General features: G+C 48.3%; 1 long non-coding RNA gene across 1 annotated transcript in view; it reads right to left on the reverse strand.

Moving 5' to 3' along the window:
* Window positions 1–7,217: 7,217 nt before the first annotated feature.
* Window positions 7,218–23,355, reverse strand: part of LOC115946008 (uncharacterized) — a 43,065-nt gene continuing 26,927 nt past the window's right edge. The window contains exons 2-3 of the long non-coding RNA XR_004080167.2: window positions 13,074–13,126; window positions 7,218–10,649 (exon numbers count right to left, since the gene is read on the reverse strand). This is a non-coding gene — a long non-coding RNA (uncharacterized lncRNA). The remainder of the gene's footprint in view (window positions 10,650–13,073; window positions 13,127–23,355) is intronic.

The following is a 23,355-nucleotide window of genomic DNA, read 5'->3' on the forward strand; positions in this document are numbered from 1 at the left end:
AGGCACCTAAAGGATTAGCAGCATGACAGTGGGAGCATTAGGATTCTATCTTCTGTCGACCTACAGCACTCATACATAACTGCACTTTCACTCACACACATGAACAAGGCCAGGGACCGCCGCTAATCTTGAGACTGCAAAATGATGAGGTTTGTAAAGCCCCAGAATGCTGATTTCTCCCCCAGCAGGAACAGAGTTCTCCAAAAATACAAAAGTATTCCTCCCAAAACCTCCTAATCAAACACGAATCCATCGGGGAAAAAGGATATGCTGGACAGTAAAACACTGTAACCGTCTGTTCATGCCATTTGGGATGTTGTTGAAAGAATTTTGGAACAACCATGGGACTTTTGGATGCTCAAACGCTGAATGAGTCAAAAAATCATCAGTGTCCTACAGAGGAACATTTTAGAAAACAAAGCAATTGGCTTCTAACAACATGATGTAACCTTGGTTTTTCCTCCCCTTATTGTCAGTGCATCTCTGGGTGTTTGCTTTTAAAGCTGTATCCATTAATAATATGTCTCTATATTTATTTAGAGACATGTCAAACAAGGAGCGCTTATCCGTAGCTCCAGGCAACCCAACAATTTTAATACATAAACAGTTATATAAATGAGTCTCATAATCGTCCAACAAAAGCTTCAGCAACAAAGAACCCCATATGCACACCATCTCCTCACAGGATGCTCAAAATTCAGCATCCACTTCAGCAGCCAAGGAGAATAAATAAGCTTTCCAAGGGAATCAGCTCAGGTTATTACAGATCAAATGGAGGAACAAGTTGTTTGCCTTTTCTTAACTTAAAAAAACCCCTAACCCACAAATGGAAAAACACGGGCCAGATTTTCAAGCAAGCTCGGCACGTCGCCTGCCTAAATTACACTTACATGCAAGTGCATGCAAATGCAGCGTTTCCCTGGTCATGTGCCTGAACTGCATCCACATTTTCCTCAAATGCCTCCTTGAGCATGACAGGACACGCATGAGCAGCCTCCCTGGCCTGTCAGAAACCAGAGCACGGACAGGCTGGTGGGAACAGAGGAAACACCTGCATTCCTCCACAGCACAAACGCAGTCAAAATAGTGATGACTGAAAAAAGCCCAGCTGAAGGCAAAGGTCAGGGTGCAGGGACTCTGCAGAGATGAGGGGGCTCAACTCGACGCTTGGCAGGGGAGAGCCTCATCCCCTGGTGCTTTTGCACATTTCACTGTGCAAGGCCAGGGAGGAAAAGGAAAAGCCAAATAAAAATAAGCAAACATTTTCAGCTCCTGCTGCAGTCTGTAGCTGGGTGACTAAACACTGCTGATGATAGCTCAGTCCCCATCAAAGCCTGCTGCTGTTAGCTTTATCCTTTCCGGAGTGAGGAGGGGCTGTGGAAGCCCTTCAGGGCTGCCTGCCCCGGAGGAGATGGGAAGCGACACCCTTCTTTCAAAGCCAAAGAATGCACTTGCCAAACTCTTGCAGACCCTTTCACACATCCCCCTCCCATGAAATACTGAAGGTGATGTTTTGGCTGGCCTGGCCAGGGCTGTGGAGGCCCCGGTTTCCTCTGGGGAGATGCCATGGATTGCCCAGCTGGGCATCACCCACCCCTCATCTGGGAAAGCTGTACCAGAGGGACCACACCAGAGGCAGCAAGGAGGCTCTACCTCCAAGCTGAAACTCTTTTTCCTTTCCTGGCTGGGAGCTACATGCAGAACATGTTGAACAAAGCACCACAAGACAGGAGGGGAAGAAAACTCTCAGGAGTTCAGTTTAGACTCTTTATTTTTCAATCCTCCTCCTTCTGTCTGTCTGGTGCCCAAAGCAAAAAATAAAGTGCCTGGACAGGCATTTGGTTCAAGTCCCCATCCCTCCCTTCCTGCTCCCCCTCACTGCAGTGCAAGAGGAAAAGCAGTTGAAAGGCACTCATGGGTGCAGTGAGGATATCTGCTTTGCCTCCACTCGTGCCACTCTTCCTCTTGTGGCTTTTCTGACATCCAAAGAGGAAAAAGGCAGGACCTTCTCCTGCACCCAGGTGCCTCTAGCACATTCCCATTCAAAACAAGATCTCAGTGCACTGAGCTTGTCCCTGAATATAACCCTTCTGGCTTGAACAGCTCTGCTGGCTCCTGCCTTGGGCAAGGTTTCAGTTTCCCTGTGGCTTGATGACGTGATTTGGGCAGGATTTATGAGGCTTACCAAAAAACACAATTAAATCTAAGGGGCAATGGAGGGGAATTTTTTTCTTTCTTTTTTTTTCTTTCTTTTCATTGCTGGCTTCTAGAGCCAAGGCAATGAGTTGGCAGAAGACTGCTCTGTTGGCTGGAGCCCGAATTTCCAGCCAAAAAACTCTGCTCCAAGTCGAGTTACATTAATTTCCTAAAGTTTTTCAAACATTTTCTTTGCTGTAAGCTGACAGAGAAGCCATTGACATTTCAGTTGAAGAGCAATCAAAACACAGGGCCTGATGGGCCAAAGCCACATCTGCTCTAACTCCACTGTGGCTGCACCACAGCTGCCACTGGTGAGGAAACTACAGCTGAGGTGGACATCTTGGAAGGCAAAATGGGTAGGGAGGAGAGGCTGGGGTGGGAGTGAAATACCCTCTCACTTCCACAAGGCAAAGAGCCATGCCTCTGGGACAGGACTCACTCGGGTCCCTGCTTGACCCCAGGTGCTCAAATAACACTCAAAGGACGTATCCAAACCCAATGGGAACAAGCACGACCTCCGCTGGAAACCATGTATGCTGGGAAAGATAAAGCCCATATCCCACCTTTGTGCTTTGACTCCCGTTTAGTAAATAATATGGGAACTGGAACACAGTTGGAGCTGTCAGCTATGTCATTTCAGGTGAGACAGGCCTGTGTTTTCTAGGTACCAGCTCTGTAAATCCCCAAGGAGCATGCTGCCAATGCAAGCAGGAGATCACACTGTGTTCAGCAAGGCATGTGTGCAACGATAGTCACGTGTGCCCAGGCATATGCACTTCTCTCTCCTGTGGAAACTTTGCTGCAGATCTCATGGGATGATTTTCCTTAATCCAAAACAAAGGTCAGACAGAGAGCATGTAGCTTTGGTTTATCTATGCAGAAATGCAGCCACCAGGCTTTCCAAAAACATCAGCAAATTCTGCATGCTCACAGTTAAACCCCTCAGGAAGGCACGGTGCCCTGCTCTCCCAAAGGCACCCTTATGTGGGTGCTGGGCTAGCAACACCAAGAGCCAGGCATCCAGCACGGCACCAGCAAGCCTGGCATAGCCCATGGCAGGGCCACATCCAGTGGAAGGCCGGGATGTGTGCTCTGAGGGTGACAGCCCACTTGGATTATTTACTTATTTCTTACTCCATTACTGAAAAAGAGAGTGACAAAAAAACCCTCCTGGCTCACCCAAAGAGGAAACGAAAAGGGAAACTTTGAGATTTCTCATCCCTGCAGAAAGCCCCTTGGCCGGGTGCAAACACAGGCTGCACAGCTGCCCCGCAGCACCGCCGTCCCAACAGGCCTTGCACCGCCCCGGTGCTGATATCAGTAAGGAAGTACAATCACCTAACCACAAAGCCAGTTTCTTTTCTAAGCCCTCGGGTTGCCTCAGAAGGTTTTTAAACAAGATGCTTTCCTGTTTTTGAAACCTGTGCATCCGTATGGTTTGCAGGTTACTCAAATAACCTTATCACTTGAAGCAACGCTGGCTTGGATTTCAAAACTGCTTACTGCAGTGCTCCCCTCCCCTCTCTACACATATCTATTTACTCATAGGAAGCCTTATTTACAGTATCGTCTTGCCAACTGCTGACACAGTAGAAAAAAAAAGCCCTCGGTTACACATTAAGCTTTATCATTGAAGTATTCATGCCAGACGGTGTCCAAACAGAGTTAACTGACTGACCTTAGCTTGGGGTAAGCCACACAAGAGAGAAGTTTCTATCGCAATCTGCTTGCACGGGCAGGGCTCATTTCGCACCACCAGCCTTTTAATCTCCTCCTCACCTTCATCTGGCCTGAAAAGCCTTTTCAAAGAAAACCCGGGTTTGTTTCCAGAAAGGCAAGTGAAGGAGAGCTGCTTCCTTGTAAGACCATTACAGGAGGAATTACAAGAAGGAGAGGTATGCTGGTGAATGTAAGGCGTGGAGAGGGCTGCCTGTACTACAAATCATGACCTGAAATCCATGCAGCCTGCAAGGCGAATCTAATTCTTCTGCCGAAAAGGGGAGAATGGAGGAGGCTGCTGTACAGGAATATGTTGTACAGAAGGTTTGGAAAATCCAGAAATCAGCTTCAGGATGCCTGTTTTGCACAGCAGCTTTGGAAAGATCTGCCAAACGTAACAGTTTCATTTGACAGTCATCCTCTGGCTTAACTTCTGAGCTGGCTGGTGGCCATCTCGCATTGCACAATAAATGCCTGCAAAATTAATCATGAGCTCCCTGCCTGGAACTCCCAGTGCTGCTCTCCTGAAGGGTACCTGCAGCCTGCTCCAAAACCCTGCCAGCAGCTCAACCTCTGTTTTCATTAATGGCCCAGCCAGTGAGGGAGGACAAACGGTCACAAAACAACCCATGAACTTTATTCTTCCACCCAGGCTTCTGCAATCTGCAGGCTGAGCTGTTTACCTTTGTGTACACTTCATGACAGCTGCATGATAGCAATGCACACAGGCACTTATCTAAGCCTCACACTTCACAGCCCTTTCTTGTCGCAGTTAACACGGCTTGGGAAGAAAGTTGTGTGGTCAAGCCCAGAGAAAGAATTGAGAGCAGCTCTCAGATTGATATAACCTGATCCCCTCCCTCCAGTAAATTTACTACTGATGATTCAGTAGGGGTACAGTAAGGTCCCCACGGTGCAACGCTGTCTGCATATTAGAGGGGACTAATAGGAAAGATAGTGGTTGTATTTGTTGTTTGTGAAAAGTGCAGGCAGGCCAGCCCTGCCATGGGGCACAAAGCAGGACATTCTTGGCTAGTCCCATTCTTGCCATTCCCTGGATAAACCACATCCCATACAATTACTTTTTCTGCCAAGCAAACTGCTCTGCAGCTGGGAGGGAAATCCTCCCTGCCCCTCTTCTCCTCAGCACACAGTGCCAGCACTTGGGAGATGCCTTTCCCTGCAGCCCCTGCCCCATCACTGTGCAGTCTGTGCCATGGCAACCCCATTTAATGGCAACCCCACCTCATTTGTGGTGGGATCTCTCCCTCCATGAGCATGCCAGAGAGCTCAGGCTCAGGTAATCCCCAGACCCCTTGCACTGAGCAGCCACTGTCACATTGACAGCCTCAGGCTCTCCCAAAGGAAGCAGTCACAGAATTCGGGTGCCATCTCTTTTCCCTGCAACTCTAATTGAATTGTTAACTACAAAGATATAATGAACTGCATTCCTGCTATGCTAATTCATTCCTTCTACACAGTGCTCTTCTTCCAATAGACTCAATTGGAACTGATCATACAAACACCATGGGAAAATGACAAAAAAACCCAACAAACCCAAGCATGATTTAAACATCTCCAGAAGAGAGAAGGGATGTATTTTCCTAACATCTCTAATAACAAAACTCAAAGGGATAAAATAAATGTGATTAGAACCAGAGATAGCAAGCAGCACACATTTTATTGCTGTGTTTTCACTTCTTATTTCTTTTTTACAAGGATAAAAATTAACTTGTGCAACCTCCGCCAGGAAGTGAGTGGATCTTTGAACTCTGCCATCTGGCTAGTGGAATCTGTGTTTTCGTCGCCTCGGGTTACAGGTTAATCCTGCCAATTTTTATTATTTGTAGAGGTTGCTGGCTTCTTGGAAGCTTTTATATTCTCTGTCACAGGGAAGATTGCTGCTGAGCAAAACACTGGGGTGAGCATGGTAAGGACAGTGAGCAGGGAGGCGAAGGGAGGTAGTGGGGAGAGGCGACGGTTCTGGCTAATCTAAAATTATCCTCTTTATTAGAAGGGAAGACATTGCAACATGTGCTGGCGAATTCGCCTTGCGCTGCAAGTCAGCGCAGACAGGAAGGCTGAGTGCTCCCCGCTCATGGTGGAAGTCGAGCTCGAGCATGCCCAGCAGCTGGGGAGCCCCATGTGATGACAACAGAATCCAGCTCCATCTGGTGATGTGCTCCCAGCCCCCCCGGGCACTTTTCCATCTAGTCTTGCAAGCAGCTGGATCAATTTACTCTAGCCTACGGTGCACTGCACAGGCACAGACTGAAATTATTACTCATGGAAATCCCCTCTGTTTCAGTGCTTTGAACAAGGAATCAGGTAGCTTTCAAGATCCTGACAATTAATAGCCTTTGGTCAAGGGAGAACAGTGCAAACATGCTGGAAGCGATGGGTTTCAAAACAGCTTGCCTAGTTTCTAGTAAATTAAAGGGAGTGGGTGGTTGAGGTACACAGTAATATTATCCAGCACAGTGTGGTCTTCATTGACGTCAGCAGGACATTTTTCCCCCCCTCTTTCTCTCTGTCAGCCTGACTCCCGAAAAGAGGCACATGGAGCTTAACTCGGTGACAGAAGCATGGCTCATACCACCTGGAGAACCTCCAGCTTTCCATCAACAAAGCCAGAGTGCAGATGCTACCATATTGTGAATGAGCAGCACCAAAATATATGAAAGTCATTTCAGAGGAGGAAAAAAGCTGTTGGAAGCAGACACCATGAGCGTTACAGTATACATTTCTCTTCATGCTGCATGATTAACCGTTCTGACTAAGACAACACTCTTCCTGTGGCTAAGAACACATCCTCATCTCAGATTTTGCTTAAAACAGTGGATTTGACCATGACCCCTCCCCACAACTGCTGTGTCCATCCCAGCACAGCTCTGTAGTGTCTATGGCTGTGTTTTCTTAGTCTCGCCGAACACATCATTTTCTCTGAGGCTCCCATGCTGCAGGCTGGAGGCAGCACACACAGTAGCTGACAGCCTTGCATTGAAAATACACCGAGAAGTTCAGCAGAAAAGTCTCACTGTGATTTCAGCAAACTTTTCAAAGCGGGATTCCTGCACACAAGCATGTGCAGGTATGCACTTGCAACATTTGCATACACCGTTATTTGTATATATATAAATAAAAGGCAATTGGATGGCAAACAAAAGGATGCACAGTGTTCAAGTGTTGCAGGTAGGAAGATGGACCCACCCTAGGCCCAAAGATAACACCTTCCAGGTGAAACATAACACTACGGTGCCCACATTTTCTATGTAAAAAACAACAAAACACAGAAAGTGTTCAGGCCAGAATTTTTTGGGGGGTTGCAAAAGACAAAAGGGACTTTTTTGATAACAAAAATGTGTACTGAAGCTGCTGCACCAGGCTCTGACTCAACACAGACACATACGGAGTTCTCAAAGTGGAAGATTTTTCCAGTAACCGAGTAGACTGAATGAGCTCATCGTGACCCACTGAGCAAGTTTTCTTAGTACTCGTTTTGAGCAAGAGGGTGCTTTGATCAGTGTTTGCACTCATTTGACTTTTCCTCCTCTTCCCAAACTTTTGTTCCTTTGATGAAACAGCTTTTCCATCAGGCTCCTCTTGGTAAAAGGAGCAATTTTTTCCTCAGTGCAGCCCCAGGACTTAGGTAAATATCACTGAAGCATTAAAAATCAGGTGTGTTAATGAAACGATACTGCAGGCATTGTTGAGTTGCAGGATCACCAGGGCAGTCCAGGAAAGCCGGGAGGGAGACACGGTTGTTCCACAAAACACCGCAGAGACCTAGACAGTATGTTGTTGTGCAGGAGGTGGAGGGGAATGTGAGAAAGTGGAAGACCGTGACTCACTGCAAACAAATTATGCAATCACTGACTTTGGTGCATTCTTCTTGTCCTTCCATACCCTGCTCTCCTGATTTCCTTATAGTCACCCATATAACTCAGTGGCATTCTGCCTGCTCCTCCAAGGGGTGTTTTGTGTTGCTTGCTTAAACTATGAAAATTGCTTAGCTATGAAACTTAACACTTAAGGTTGCCGAAAAGGTCTTGAACCAAGTCCTATTTGGCAGGAGTTGCTACGACTCGCTCGAGGCCACAGCTACAAACACCCGCTCCTTGTGCACTCGCCTTCGTGGAACAGTTTTACAGATAAGTGTTGCACAAGGTCAGCCTCCTCTGCAGGGCTGCTGCTGCGGTCCCATTGACAGGGGGACCCGTTGTCTTTCAGGATTCATTCGCCACCTTCATCAGTGCTTTTTGGATAAAGAAAAAGGAAGGAATTAAGAGCTACTGGTAATTAAGACTCAGCACAGCAGTGCCCGCGGGCTAATGGAACTCATATCTGCAGGTTGCCACACCTGAGTTATAGCCACCAACTTGTGCTCCCTTCTTCCTGCAAACAGAAAGTCCCTATCGCTTTACACAGTGGGCAAAGACAACTGCCCTCTGGACTTTGAGAGGAAAGGAGCGCTGGTGAATATGTAACCCTGGTACACAGCACTTCCAGTTGGAAGAAAACACTCTCACATGTTCACAGCCATAGGAGCAGCCCAGGCCATAGCCTGTTTTGTTCCACAGTCTCACCAAAGCACAGGAAGGGCCCCCAGAGCCCTGCCTGCCTACACGGCTTCAGGCTCTGCGATTGAGCACTTCAACTGCTCTGCTGTGGCTGCAACGTCTGCAGCATGATGTGCCCAGCCAAGGCAGATGAGGTTGAAAGGAAAGCCACAGGCCTCTCCAGTTCTCTTTTTCAGCTATGTTTGGAGACGTGGTCGAGTCCTGGCCACACCAAGCTGCAGAGCCATCTTCAGGCAGCCTCTGGCCATCCCATCACGTGAGAGCAGAGCTCGAGCCCAGGTTTTAAGTTCCAAGCAAGGAGGCTCTGACATGAGAAGCATAGCCCTGCTTGCTCAGCCTGGTCTGAGGTCATGGCACAGGATCCAATGGCAGCTGCCAACTCATGTTGCCCTGGCCACCAAACAGCCTGGGGCTGGCTGTGGGTCTGAGGCACTCACATTGCAGGCAGAGCTGCACCACTTGCCTGAAGGAGGAAACAGGATCACCAGCCAGAGCAATGCCCTGTCCCCCCAGGCAAATGCAAGCAGAGATGTCAACTATCCCGTGAGCCGGGCCCCTTGAAAGTCTTTTGTGATTGCCCCTGACCAGCCCTGATGAGAGGCAAGCGAAGGAGAGGGCTGCGCATCTTCACTGGCAGGCAAAGGGTCCTTTGAAGACACGCCCATGAGCTATTATTGCTACCACTGTTTCTTTATAAAGCCTTCAGAGAGCTTTCCAAGATGGTATTTTTGTGACTAAACAAAGGTCAGAGTCCCTGCTATGATAAATCAGGTCTAGTTTGGGGACAGGTTCAGCTGACAGTCATCTGACCAGCGCAGCTGTGCACAGACCCTGAACCAGTTCCCTTCTTGTGTCTCTGTCAGGCTGGGCACGAAGCTCAGACATCTGCTAGTTCCTGAATTACAGTGTGCACGCAATAACGGACATGCCCTGCTCAGGGAAGCTTGTGTTTATTACTTTCCAAGCTTTGCATCAGCCACACACACAACTGGACCACAGTGTGCGGTCACTAAATCTGGTGTGTGCATCTGCCTGGGCTGCTGGAATGAACGGTGACCCCATGAGCCTGTGCCCACACCAGCAAAAAAAATGAAAATACAGGGGAAAAAATGCATTTCCTCTTCTCTGTCTTGCCTAATCCTTCCTTTCCCAAAACTACACAAAGTCCTGCTAAGTAGCATCATACCTGCAGGGAGGGCGGCAGGCACAGCCATATTGCCCAAGCTTACAGCTCTGCTCGCATCTGGCACAAACACTGGGGATGAACCACAACCACCAGGCTGTAGCAACCACTTCCAGGGGCTCCATGAGGCCTGGGGGGATTGATGCAAATCCTGAGCCAGCACAAGAAGAACCAGCCCCACATCACTTTCCCACAGTACCTCTGGGGCATCATGGTGGTCCAGTGTGCCTTTCCACTGGCACTGCCATGCCAGCCTGGATCGCGGTGCATCCCTCATCCCTGCTCCCACCTGCCTGCACCAGCTGAGTGGCTCTGAACCATCCCCTGCAATGTCCCCAGTGGAAAACCACAGCTGCCAAATCCCAGCTGAATCACACAGCGTGCTGGGATGCACCTCTGGAGCCACAGATGCCACCACTGGGGCAGGCATTAGCTGCGGTTCCCCCACAGCCAGGGCCAGGGTGAGCTCTCACCCCACAGCTGCTGTCCCAGCAACAAGCCCCAGATCCCCTCCGCCACCCCCGTGCCAGCACTGGGCTGTACCACTTTGACCTTTTCAGAGCAACCTGCCTGGGTGGCTCAGCTCCGAGCCCCTCGCAGCCTCAGCATGAGGGAGCTGGGCCAACCGGCTCAGAGGGCTGGGCCCACGGTAAAGGTCAGAGAGGCACAGCCGTCCCTGGCCGCTCAGGGGTGCTGGAGCTGCAGACTTGGCTGTCATCGTCCCACGACAACAGCTGCCATCGCTGCTCGGATAGGGTACAGACACGCTCCTGTTGGTACAGCAGTTCAGAGATCGTGAGGCTGTGGTCTTGGATGGGCTCACGGGAACAGACAGGGTGCTCTGTGCTGGCTCCTTCCCAGGGAAAACTGAGAAGGGTCTGAACAAGAAGCTGCTTTTAGGGCTGACTGCTTCTCCTCCTGCACTCAGAGGGCCAGAGCCTTGTGCTCTTCTTAAGCCGTTGGGTCTGCTTGAAAGAAACAGTAAAAGAAACATTAAAAAGCCCCAGGGACTCAGAAATTGTAAAGACACAGCAAAAAAAAAAAAAACCCAAAACTTCAAGCATGTGAGCACCTTTCCCAGCCATACACAAATTACTTCCATATTTTACACGTTTTGAAGGGCAGGTATATGTGCTTTGTAAATCAGTGAGCCTGACCCTGGAGCCATCCAAAACTCATGATCAAAAACTTGTGAGCATCTGAGGACAGGTGACATCATTCTCCAAAGGGTTTCTTCATCTAAGTCAACATAAAGGTATGGATTTTTGAAGCAGAACAACAAAAGCCCTTGAAACTTGCTCTGTGTGCCAGGAAATGCAATGCATAATGGACACACACATACACACAATCCCCTTAGTATAAGTGAAAAGCAAAACAGCCCTCATTTTCTGTACTTACGGGATTAAAATGACCCACAGACAAAAACTCCATGGCCTGTGACGTACAACTGCTCAGAAACAAAACCTATCTCTTGATGTCTGTGCCTTTTGCCTTCCTACACCTCTGCATCCCATCTGGGACCACATTTCGGGGAGGGGGGGAGATGTTACATCAGACTGGCTGCAGTCTGGCCCTATGGACTGGTCTGGGAAATGGATGGGGCATCTCCTCTGCAAGTTTAGTCTCCTCCATAAGGAACCCTGAGGCCACCCCACAAGTGAACAGAAGAAGGGTGTGTGGGACAACCAGGAGGTTCACTCCAGAAGGCATCCAAAGCCTCAACAGAGCTGGTAACAGAGGCACTTCCAGGTCATCCATCTACCCTGGACATGGAAGTGGAAGAGCCCCAGCACCACTGCTCAGCAGATACTGACTTGTACGAGCAGCCCAGGGGATTCAGAGACCCTGACAGGAGGGACAACTGGCTGAGGGCACTGGCTCAGAAGGGGAAGGAGAGGGAGCATCTGTTTAGGACAATGTGCTTGCCAGTGCTGCTGAGGACAATGGACACAGAGTGATGGTCCCTGCCTGCACACTGGGATCCCATAGAACAGAACAGGATTTTCCTTGCTCTCCCATCCCCACCTCCATTCCCAGCCCACACTGTGTTCCTGCAGGCTGCACTGACAGAGGGAAGCTCTCCCAGCCCAGAGCTCTCACCCCATAGCAGGGTGAAGGCCTGGCCATGGGGCTGGAGGTGGTGTGGTGAGGGTGCCCAGCTCAGCCTCAGCCTTCTCCAGGAGCCAGCGGTTGGGCTGGCTTGCAGCCTGGGCCACTCCAGAAAGGAGCTACTGTAAGAAGGATGTGAAACCTTGTCATTGTGAAAGCGGGAGGCAACGGTTCATGCCAAGGCAAGGGGCACGGGGGTGATTTCACTGCTGGCATGAGATGCAGTTTGCTGCCTGCCCACCCCGCTGCCAGCACAGCAGCCCCAGCAAGCTTCCAGGAATGTTGTCCATCTCCACCAGCCAGGGCAGCTAATAGCATGGCCAAGGCTGTCTCCAGGACCCAGCACCTAACCCACCGCTGCAAGACAGCTTCTTTGGGGCTGGGGTGGATTGGGGTTGAGATCCCTCATTGCACTAGTGCATTGGGGTTAATTCTAAGGAGGTACCAGAACCTGGTCTGAAGCTCTGCTGTAGCTGCAGGAGCCAATACCCTGTGGTTAGACAACTGCCTCAGAGTCACTCTCAGATGAGGCTCAGACAAAACCAGAGTGCAAAAAGTTTGCCAAATCCAAACTAGAAAGGAGTTACAGAAGTTTATTAGACTCGTCTGTGAAGAATAGCAAAGATATCTTTGCCTGCCTGGCACCCACAGCCTGCAGTGTCCATGCACACATAGCTGATGCTTCTCTGGCTGCAGCTCTGTCCATGTGTCACCCAGTTTCCTAGCTCTGCATTCAGAGAGAGAGAGGATTTGGAATGCTGTGGCCACTTTTTCTTCTACCCTAACACAGCCTTTAGGACTTCTTTGTATTCCAGCTTCCCTTTACCTTTCTTCTTCGGACTTCATAGTCTCCAGTGTAACTAGTAAGGAGCAGGACTTTCCTACCCCTGCTGACCCACTCTGCTGCGGGGTAAGCTGCTTCCCTTTTCCCACAGGGAAGAAAGAGGTCAGCTCTTGAGCCATGGATTAATAAGATCCTGCACTGGCATTGCTGCTTAAGTTCCCACATCACCAAGCCACAGGAGCCACAGCATGAAGCATCTCCCCACCAGCATGCCTACGGGCACATGGAGAGCCATAAAGACCAGAGCCTGGCATGACAGCAACCAGCTGCTTTGCTTACTGCTGAGGAGGTGGGCTGGGATGAGCTGGCTCCCTCAACCCCATCTGGGAGGTTGTGGGGTTTGGTTTCCCTCTCCCACTGCCTGCATGTAACACCTACTGGCATGTGAAACCTGCACTGTTAGACAAGAAAGGTTTTTCTTTTCTATTCCACCACTTACCTGCTTGAACCAGCAGCTGTTTAGTGTTCCCCACCAGTGCCTGAATAGGGCAGCTGCAAAGGAAAATATGTTGCAGTGCAGAAAATATCAGTCAGTCGAGGGGAATAAATATGAAAGAAAAAGTATCAAAGCAATGGAATGAGGATGAAAGGGGTTAACACTTGGGTTTAGAGATCTACAAGACTTGTCATATCTCTGGCTTTTCAGGGAAGAACAAAGACAGGAAGGTAAAGGCAAACACTTGTGGCAAGAAAGGTGGTGTAAAATCAAGAAGGTGCCCGGTAGCTTTGAGTTTCATGAAAAAGCAGGGCAGCTCAAACAGCCAGATGCCCATGAAATGTTATTCTTGGACACCACTTCAGAACTGACTTGGAGGGAAGTGTGACATTTACTGAGTCACCTCCACCACATCCTGCAACATTTGGAGCTTACTTCAAGGCTCTCATTTAGATACCAAGAACTTGCTCACTGTTCAGGATGCAAACAACACCATTTACTTTCATTTTTTCCTGCAAAGCTCTGCTGAGAGCATGGCCAGTGATGCAACACCCGCGGGTGCAGCCGCAGCCCCCGTCTGCCGTTCACACAGCACGGCCAAAGAGCAATTTAAAAGTTGTCAAGTCACCTGCTGCTTCTCCCAGGAGGTAACCGGCAACACACAGCTGCTTTCTCCTTGGATCCAGTAACCAGCAGTAAGACCTTCTTTATCCAAGCAGCTCGAACCATGCTGCATCCTCAACAGGGATGGAGCTTTTCACCATTTCCTCTGACTGCACCAACAATCTGTGGCCTCCTCAGCCACAAACACAAACACAGCCACAGCAGCTGCAGCATGAACAGAAACCAGTTTGAAGGCCAGCTCTCAATCTCTGCCTTTGTGAAGAGTCATTTGGGTCTCCCATGCTCCTGCTTCCTCCTGCCAGAGCCCTCTGAGGGTCAGGATGCACAGCCCCAAACTGCAAGTAACTTAGAGAAGTTGAAAAGAAAAATGAAATCTAGTTAACCCCCACACACACTGACCAAACCAAACCAAAAAAGCTCAACACCACACAAAAATTTCTTTAGTTTCATATTTAATTATTTTACGCATTTCTTCTGTTTTTAAATATGGAATATCCCCCTGCAGATGACTTCACAGTATATAGAACCATTTAGGCTTTATCACTCCCTGTTTTGATAAGCAGTTTATCAATAAGGAAAGCACAGGTTTTTCATCTTGGTGTAACAGAATTTACACAATGTTTCCCATCCAATCCAAGAGCATTTGAGGTGTTTCTTTCAAAAGCCAAAGCTGCATAAAGAACATCTTGGCCTTGCAAAGACAAAACCTTTCATTAAAAGCTATTACAGTCGCAAAGGATCAGCCACTTAAACCCAAGTGTCTTTGTTGGCAGCACACCCATTAAAACAACTGCTCCTACAGGATAAGGACACATGAATGTTTAGTGTGTGAAAAAAAAAGAAAAATAAGAAAACAGAAACAATCATGTCAAATGTTAACTTCTGGTGAACAGCTTTTTGTATTGTGTAGAAACGTCACAGGTGAGAGAGGAACTGGGTTGTTTGCTGTTAGAACTGCCTCCTCCTGCACCATTCTAGTCTGAGAGCCATACATGCAGAAGGACCATGGAAGTGCTAGCAAAGGATAAAAACCATTCCTTTCTTATGAAACACCGTTTTCTCGGGGGCTGTTCCACTTCAGAGTCAGGTGGGAGTAAAGTGCAAAGCTGTTTGAAGAGAGCTGTGAAACCATGTTGCTCAGCCCATGCACTTTGATGACAAGACCCCAGAGACCTGCTGAGCAGCAGCTCTGCAGCACACCAGTGTGACAGGAGACCGGTGCTCGCAAAAAGCAAACCCAGTGGTGCAGACACTGTGTCCATGCCCGGCCTGCTCCAGGGCACACTCAATTTCAGGGGAGAGCTCATTCATTTTCAGTCTCTCCGTGGTTTCTCTAGGCTGGGCTGTTGACCAGAAGGCATAGAAAAATGTAATGTGGCCAGCAAACTGCCTATTAAAATAAAAACACTGTGCATTAAGCCTGCAGGGCCTCAGGTTTCACACAGGTATATGACTGGACATTCAGCTCTGAAAAATGAGGCTGGGCAGGGTAAAACACAGTGATCTTCTTTCCAGCTGGATGTATATTACAGCTTGTTGGTCTGCCACATTAAATGGAGAAGAGGAAAGACCAGTTGTGACGTGTACCCAAGCTGAGATTTTCTGATCAACCTTATTTTCTCTTTCTGGTAAAGCTGGGGGTTTTGTCCAGCCAGCCTTTGAAATCACAGTGCAGGCTGAGACAGGTTATGAACCAAAATAAGGAGAGTGCTGTTGTGGATGGCCATCCCTCCTTTCTTGTGGGACTTGTCAGAAGAGGCATGCTGCATTTTTACTGGAAGAGGAGGTTAATCATCCAGAAGATGCAAACTCAAGAGAAAGGAAATAGGGTCCACTGAGATGGTTCCAGCTGCATGTCCATCCTGTCCAGTGCCTGCCTGGTCTCATGGGCAGGCTCAGCACCCAAAGGTCTCCAGGGCTGAAGCTGCAGGGTTACTGCTGGGTGACAGGGACAGGTACTTCCTATGCTGCTGCCAATGCAGCAAGGTCTTGTGTACTTCCACATTCTTCACAAAATTACAGAAAGTGGAAGTTTATGGTAAGTCCTTCCCAATTAACGACCATAAAGCTCTGCAGTTAATCAAGCTGATTAAATGGATCAAACTTGTTAAGAACAGTTCTATCAAAACATTTACATTTCTGCTGAGCAGAGATTCATGTGACTTTGAACTGCAAAGTACACAGGTTGCCATAAGAGGACTAAAAAGAGAGAGGATTGGGAACATTAACCATGTGAAAAATCAAGCCTCCCTCTTCCTCTCCTAGCATTCATTCAAACAAAGGAGCTCCCCATCCCATTAATTTCTTCACCCTATTGGGTATCTTCTCCTTCTTGGGAAGAGAGGCACTGCTTACCCATAGTGGAAGACTTTCCTGGCATGTGGGTCTGAAGGTGGGGACTTCACCTCCCACCTTACGAAACATCTCCAAGCCAAAGTACTGCCTGGGAGAGCAGCACCCCTTACCCAAACCATGGTATATCCCCATGGCACATGTCCAGATAAAATGATGGCCTTATCTCTCAGGCTTGTGAGTGCCTGTAGAAGAAACACATCTTCTACAGATGTTTGTACTCTTACAGATGTAAGAGTACACAACACAAGCATTTCCATAGCTGTCTGGAAGATGAAAGTAACTCAGCAGGGGATTTTTTTCCTTTTATATAAGTCTGCTCAGCTTCAGTCTCCACAGAGATACAGTCCAGTAAAGGCCTTAGATCCCTAACTTCTTAATTCAGACACTCAAATCTCCTCTTCAGCTGTCTCCCAACCATGGAGAGGCCCTGCTGAGAGGCGCTTAAAATTCCTCCAGCATCCTACACTCTTCAGGAAAGAGCTGAGCAGGTTGGTAGTGAGGTCCTATTTATCTGTCCTACATAAGGACCCACCAGCAATGTGTCCTCACTTGATGGGGCTGAGCTGGGAGCAGTCATGTCATGGCTGGCCACAGGCTGAGCTGCACTGAGGGTTTTCCCTGAGCCTGGGGAGAGAGAAGCACCCTCTCACTGCACTCCACACCTGTTTTAGGACAAATAACTTGTGCAGGTTGCTGTCTCTCTGCTCACTGTAGAGCTTCAGATCCTTCTCAAATATTTAGCCCACCTTATCGACAAGTTATCTTTGCTGCCACCACACGCACTGCTTCCACAGCAGCTAGGTTGAACGTAGTACTGTGTGCCTGCCCAGCACTGCACCACAATAATGTCCTACCATTGAGGATTTAAACAGTGAGAGCACACATCCAGCTAAAAAGGCGGTGGGAATATGCCTTCCCCTTTCTCTCAAAGAGTATTTTCAGGAGAAGATCTGCATATTCAGCATTTTGCAGCAAGTTCTGCTAAGGCAAAGAAAACTTGGCATTGGCACTCCATTTTCTGTGCCATATGCTTTATTCGTTGGAGAGCTGTTTTTCCTGCAGGGGAGGGTGGATTGGCAGGTATGGAAAGAAATTCATTAAACCCGCTCTGTTTGGTTCTTTGTGCTGGCCACTATTTCCATTTTGATTTTTATTTCTCATACCCTGAAAAATCCTGAAACAAAGACATCCTCCCCTGGAGCACAGCAAATACTCACGAAAGGAGTGTCTGAAAGGCCATGCTCCTTGAATGAGCCTGTAAAGGTTACAGGTTGTGGCTGGAATATTTCAAAAGAGAGTGGTAGAAACCAAGAGGCTGATAACAAAAGTAACACTTGCTATGAAACCAAATATACTGACATGCCATGCACAAACTGGGCACTGGTAATGGTACCTTATCTGCTTATGTGCAAGCCACTTGCCTGGTTTTGCAAGAACAGGTTTCTTAGAGGATGCTCGTGCTGAGCTACCTGTTCCATTTTGCACTGCTTGTCAGATAAATGGCAGCCTTTTTAAGCAAAAGACAGACATTTGATTATTTTAGATTCAGGGATTCTGGCCAATTCCTTCCCAAAAGTGGTTGGGGTTGAATAGCCAAAGAAAATTTATGCACTTAAACTTAATGGGGCTTAAACACTGCAAGTAACGACACAGAAATGGACAGAAGCCTGAGGGGTAGCAGAAATCTCCAAGACAAGGACTTTTCTGCTCAGAGAAACTGCCAGCAGCTCCTGATAATGGCCTTTATGAATGTATTTGCATGTTCTGCTCTTTAAATGTATACATTATTTCCAGTTAAAAAGAAGTCTGCATTCATTCTCAGAGCCCTGTGATCTTTCTGCACCAAATGGTTTCCAGGTCTCTCCATAGGCTGTAGCTAGGTTTTGTTTACCCATACAAAACAAAGCTTTGAAGGGTTCAAACCTCAAAAGGAAAAAAATTAACCCAGCTGCCACAGGCAAACAGGGTGGGTTGTTTGGCTCCCACAGCCTTGGAGAAGCTTCCAGTTCACTGCCAGTTTAAGGCAGTGGCACTGGGAAGCTACCCAGACAAAGCCGCCTGCCTCTCTCCCTGATCGTGAGGTTAGGTACAAAACCTATCCTGTTTCCATGCCTAATGCCTGCAGGGAAGAAATAGTCAAAAAGGTTTCTTAAGAAAAATGAAATCTACATGGACATCCTAGTAAATGCTCTTCAGGCAGCACATGCTTCACGGGCTGGGCTTAGGTGTCCTTTTCAGACTGGGTTGAAATTGGCTCCTAATGCACTTTGAATATACAAATGAAGTGTCACCTGCACATACAAAGGGCAAACATCATTCCAAAGCTTTTCACTGTCCAAACAATCAGCTCTTCAAACATCTGCCTGAGTTTCAGCAGAATGCATTAGGGCCACACTAGTAACCACAGGCTGGACTGAGACAGCTCTGGCCCACCCTTCACCAGGAGAGCCCTGCTCACCATTTTAATGCCCTTTCTTTCCATTTAACCAAACCGCCCTGTCAGCCTGCCCAGTCCTCAGGGAGTGCATAGTGTGGCTGTGAATGGGAAGGAATTGTTTCCCAGGCCGCAGAATTACAAACCTGCAAAGCATTTCTGATTTGAAAGGATCATTTTGGATTTAGTGATGAGGAAGCATGCATGAGATTGGGTTTCTCATTAAGATTTCAAGCTCACAGAAAACGTTTCCAAGATGGGGTGGTGGGAAAGAAAACAGCATCTAGCAGCTCCTGCCTGGGACATGGGCATTGCAAGGAAACATAGCTGGAAAAACAATCTGCAACAGTTGCTGAAAAGAGCCTAACATACCGATAGGAGTGAGTAGGAAACTAGATGCGGGTTTATAAAATACGAGGGCCTGATTTTGACCTGCAGAGAGGTAAAGAGCATTGTATGATAGAGCAGAAAGAAGATGGCTTCTCTCTGCAGCACGCTGCTGGGGCTGAGCCATCCTCTAAGCAGAGAAAGCAACTGCAGGCACTCATGTGCCAAAGAGATGTTGGCATATTGGAAAGAATTCAGTAATGAACAACAATCAAATAACTAAAGGGAAGATTAAATAACTAAATAGTAAGTCTGGGCAAATAAATCCCCGAGAGGGAGATAAAATCATTTGAAGGTGTCAACATCAAGGAGAGAATACTTGTTTACACAGCTCTAGGTGAAGCATAACAAGAAAGGAAAATACCTCTTCCTGCAGAAAAGGAAAGTGCAAACCAGCAGCAAGAGCTGCTAGCCCCCTGCCACCAACCTCAACCCCTTCCGAAACTTCTGTCAGACTGGTTGTCAGGCAAGCAGGGAGGAGTCCCCAGGACCACTCATAGCCACAACACCTTCCTGCAAGCCAACCTGCCACACACATGACAGCAGGGTCAGGGCCAGCATCTCATCCCCCTGTGCCTCCTCCTCCCACAGGGAAAGAGAAATCCAACGTGTTTCTCTTCACCCTTTACCATCACTAACACACTGTTTCTCCTCAGCATTTGATTCAACAGCAAACCACATAGTAACTGGTAAGTCTGCAAAACAGCAAGTCCACCCCTGCAGTCTACAAATGAACTATTACAAGCGCAGGTACTGCACTGTAGCAATCGGCTAACCGACTGCGTAGCAGCAGCATTTCACCCATACATGTACGTCTCTTCTGGTGGAGCCATCCACAGAGCCAAAGTTTCTCATTTCCTTCTGTAAGCATTGTCTGGAATTAAAAGTTTCTTAACACTTCCCATTAATGACTGCTTTCCGTTACACACAGCTTTGCCAAAGCTCAGCTGCTCGAGCTCAAACACTCCATGCTGGATGTCTGCCTCAGGCAGACTCTTCTGGTAAATTTCAGCTAAAATAATCCAACTGTCTCCTAGAATAAGATTAGCAAGATATATGGTAGCTTGCTCTGTTCAAATAGAGATCAAGTGCCTCTGTCTTCAGAGGCTGGCACTGATACCCAGTCAAGGAAGCGGAATGCACATCTGCAAGGGTCCTAAGTTTTCCCACCTGTGGCTAAGTTACAAGTTACACAAAGCTGCACTCTGCATATGGTCTGTTTGAGTTCAGCACATAATTTATCCGAGGACTCCATCTGTTTTGGTCTTGCTGCAGGCCAAGGACGCAGACAGTCCCTGCTGTCACCATTGCTGAGGGATGGAGTCCTCTGTGGCATGGAGGCAGAGTGGGGATCCTCTCTCTCTGCACAGCTGCAATAAGGCAGGATGAGGACCCTTCCCCACACAGCCTCCACTCACCTACTGATAACCATCCACTCTGAGCATTAAGAGGTAGAGTTGTTGTGGGAGAAATAATACACACATATGCATTTGATCCTGCAGCTAAAAGCAACACTATGACAGTGCTTGTGCAGATGGGAGCTGCGCCCAGGTGGTGAGGGCAGTGTTAAATCAAGCATTTCTAACCACCGAATGCTTGACCCTGCAAACTTCCCATGCTTTCAATCTACATTGGGTTTGTGTCATTTCCTTGATTTGCAAACAGCAAACTGAAACAAGAATGCAGGAATCCTGTGGCATCACACTGGCCACCACATGACTCACTGGCAGGACTGGCTCTTACTCTCAGATGTTAATTCCACCGTGCTTGAAAAGCAGAATAACTGGGGATACTGATAGCCCATCAACCTCTGCTGAGTGAGCAGGCAGGAATGAGTCAAGAGCCTGTGTCAATGGCTTCCCCAGATATTTGCTGACAACAGTCAACTGCTGTGCAGCAGAAATCCCTGGGTCTGCTATATCCCAGGTTCTGCAGGAGGTGTGATCTGATGGGGAGAGATACTCCCAAACCTGACTCCTCCTGCTCCTCCTGATCCTTCTGCCTTGATCTTCCTCCCAGGTCCGGCTCCGTATCTCGTATCAGTCCCTCTCTCCTGCAGGGGGTCCTCAGCCTTTGCACTGCAAGAGGCTGCAGTGGGAGGAGGGCTCCCTCACTCTCTCAGCCAGGTCCTAGCCCTAGTCAACACCAGCCGTCCCGTGTGTTCACCTAAGATCAGCAACGGAATACATCCAAGAGCATCTCTGGGTCTGGTCCCCAGCACCACAGTGACCCTGTCAGCACAGAAAAACAACTTCAAAGAGCTGCTGCTCTGCACCTGCAGCAGGAGGCTGCAGTGTACCTGCTGTACTCTCATCTGTGATTTACCCACAAGACTTCAGCAAGGTTCCACTGCGCAAGTACCCTCAGAAAATTCAGCTTCTAACTCTTCAGAAGTTTCTGTTGAGTGTCTGAGATCTGAAGCTTTTTTTACCTGAGGTTTCTTAGTTCAATGTTTTTTTTCTCCCAAGAAGAACAACCAAAGGCACATTACTGGTATTTGCCAGATTTCAAGCCTCTCCTCCAAAGGCAGAACGTGGCAGAGGTTCTCAACAGATCACTTCAAGAATATGTTGGAATATAAAGAAAAAAATTGGTTCCCTTGTACGAAAATGTTTTTGCTGAAGCTTCCCAGACACATTCACCTTGGGACAGATACGTAGCACAGAAAAAAACACCTGAGTGGTAAATGGTTAAAGTCTTCAGGGGGTTACAGGCAACTAAACATTTGGTCTTACACAAAATGTTGGCTAGCCTTAAAAACAGAGCACCAAAGTCATCAATTACGTGTAATTTAAACTGAGCTTCTGCTGAGCCAGGAGCAGAGATGAACAGAAAGTACACAAATTTGATGGTAAATTCCCCAAATTTGGTACTGCTCTTGTACGTTCAGAGAAGACCATGGTGAAGGCACTGGTTACCTCTGGAGGTGCCTGTGCTCTGCCACAAGCTGCCCAGGCAGAGGCTGTTTGAGACCTACATGAACTCAGTGGGTGACTCTCCCCAGGGACCTCCATTGGTTCCTCACAAACCCAGCCTGGGACCCAGGGCTGTACCTCCCCATCTCCCCAGCACTCAAGGACCTCCCGACAAGGTTACTCATCCTGGGAGGACACCAAGGGGATGGAGGTGCCAAGCAGACATATCGCCTTGGTGCTCCATTGGGAGCAAGACAGAGCACCACTGAGCTGGGCAGGGGGGTAAAAGCCCAGCTTCTCCAATTTACTTTGTGGTTGTAGATTATTTAGAGCCTGGAGTAATAGGTGCCCTTAGAGAAGGGTGTTGCCAAACACAGGGAAAGCCAGGAGTTGTTTTTGTTTCAGATGAGGCCAGGAAGGTGGCATCATTGCAACGATGCTACAACACGACTTATTTAGCTGAGCCTCACCTCACCTCTGGTCTGTCACTCTGCTGAGCATTTCTACTACCCTCTGGCTCTCTCCATACTACCATCACCCTAAAAATAGATTCTACACACATGCACGGTGTTCCCTGCCCTGCATCCCCTGCCACCTGTCTGGCAATACCTGCCAGGCTAGTGTGTCAGCTCTCCCTGCACCAGGACATTGTGCCAACACCTGCCAAGGCGCTATGCCCGCACTGGTATACTCTTGCTCGGGAACCATCTGCGCAGCATGTGTAATCCTCTGCCACCTCATTTCCAAAGCAGGCAAGCCTCTGTGAGGACACAAGCAAGAGGCAGGTAGCTGGTCTGCAGGCAGAAGGGCTCAGCCTGTCCTCCCTTCCTTCCTCTCACCTCCTGCTTTATTCCAAGGATGCTCCAAGCACACTTGAAGCAGAGCTGGAGCCACAGCACCTGCCAAATTACCTCTCTCCCCACTGCAGGGGTGTCTTCGCCTGTAACCAACAAGCAGGCAGCAGCATTTCACAGTGCTGCTCATTAAACCCCTTTTTCATAAAAACACCATGATGTCCTTGCAAATGGGAACCCATTTATTTATCTTTTTTTTGCCAACAGCAAAAGAAAGGCATAGAGTGCAGGGGGCAAGAGAAGTGTATTTTCATTGTTGAGGTTTTGGTTTTGCCTGGGCAATACAGAAAAGCTGCCACTACCCAGAGAGGACAGTGCAGCCACTGCCAGGGCAGTGACCTGGGGGTGAGCAAGCAGGCCTGCAAGCCCAGCAGTGCAGCATTATGTAGGGAACCCATCCACAAGTTTTCACATGAATAATTAAACCCTAAGCCTCCTCACTCTTCTCTGCTCTCCAAGCTCTCCCCATGTTTCTTCCATAATTTCATTTTCAGCTCTCTTGCTTCTTTCCACTGCCATCTTACAGATACTTTGGCAGGGAGCATCCCTATGCTGAGATGACAAACATATAAGCAGAGGAATGCAGCAAACACCAGCCAACAGCCCCTCACCCCTTGCTCCCCTCCTCAAAGTTCACAGTTTAGTATGCAAGCTTCCTGCTGCCTACCCAGCCAGCTCGCTATTCACAGGCAAACTGTGCTCCTCTGCTTGGCTCC

This window comes from Melopsittacus undulatus, chromosome 3 (genome assembly GCF_012275295.1).
Source record: "Melopsittacus undulatus isolate bMelUnd1 chromosome 3, bMelUnd1.mat.Z, whole genome shotgun sequence".
In the NCBI taxonomy this organism is placed as follows: domain Eukaryota; kingdom Metazoa; phylum Chordata; class Aves; order Psittaciformes; family Psittaculidae; genus Melopsittacus; species Melopsittacus undulatus.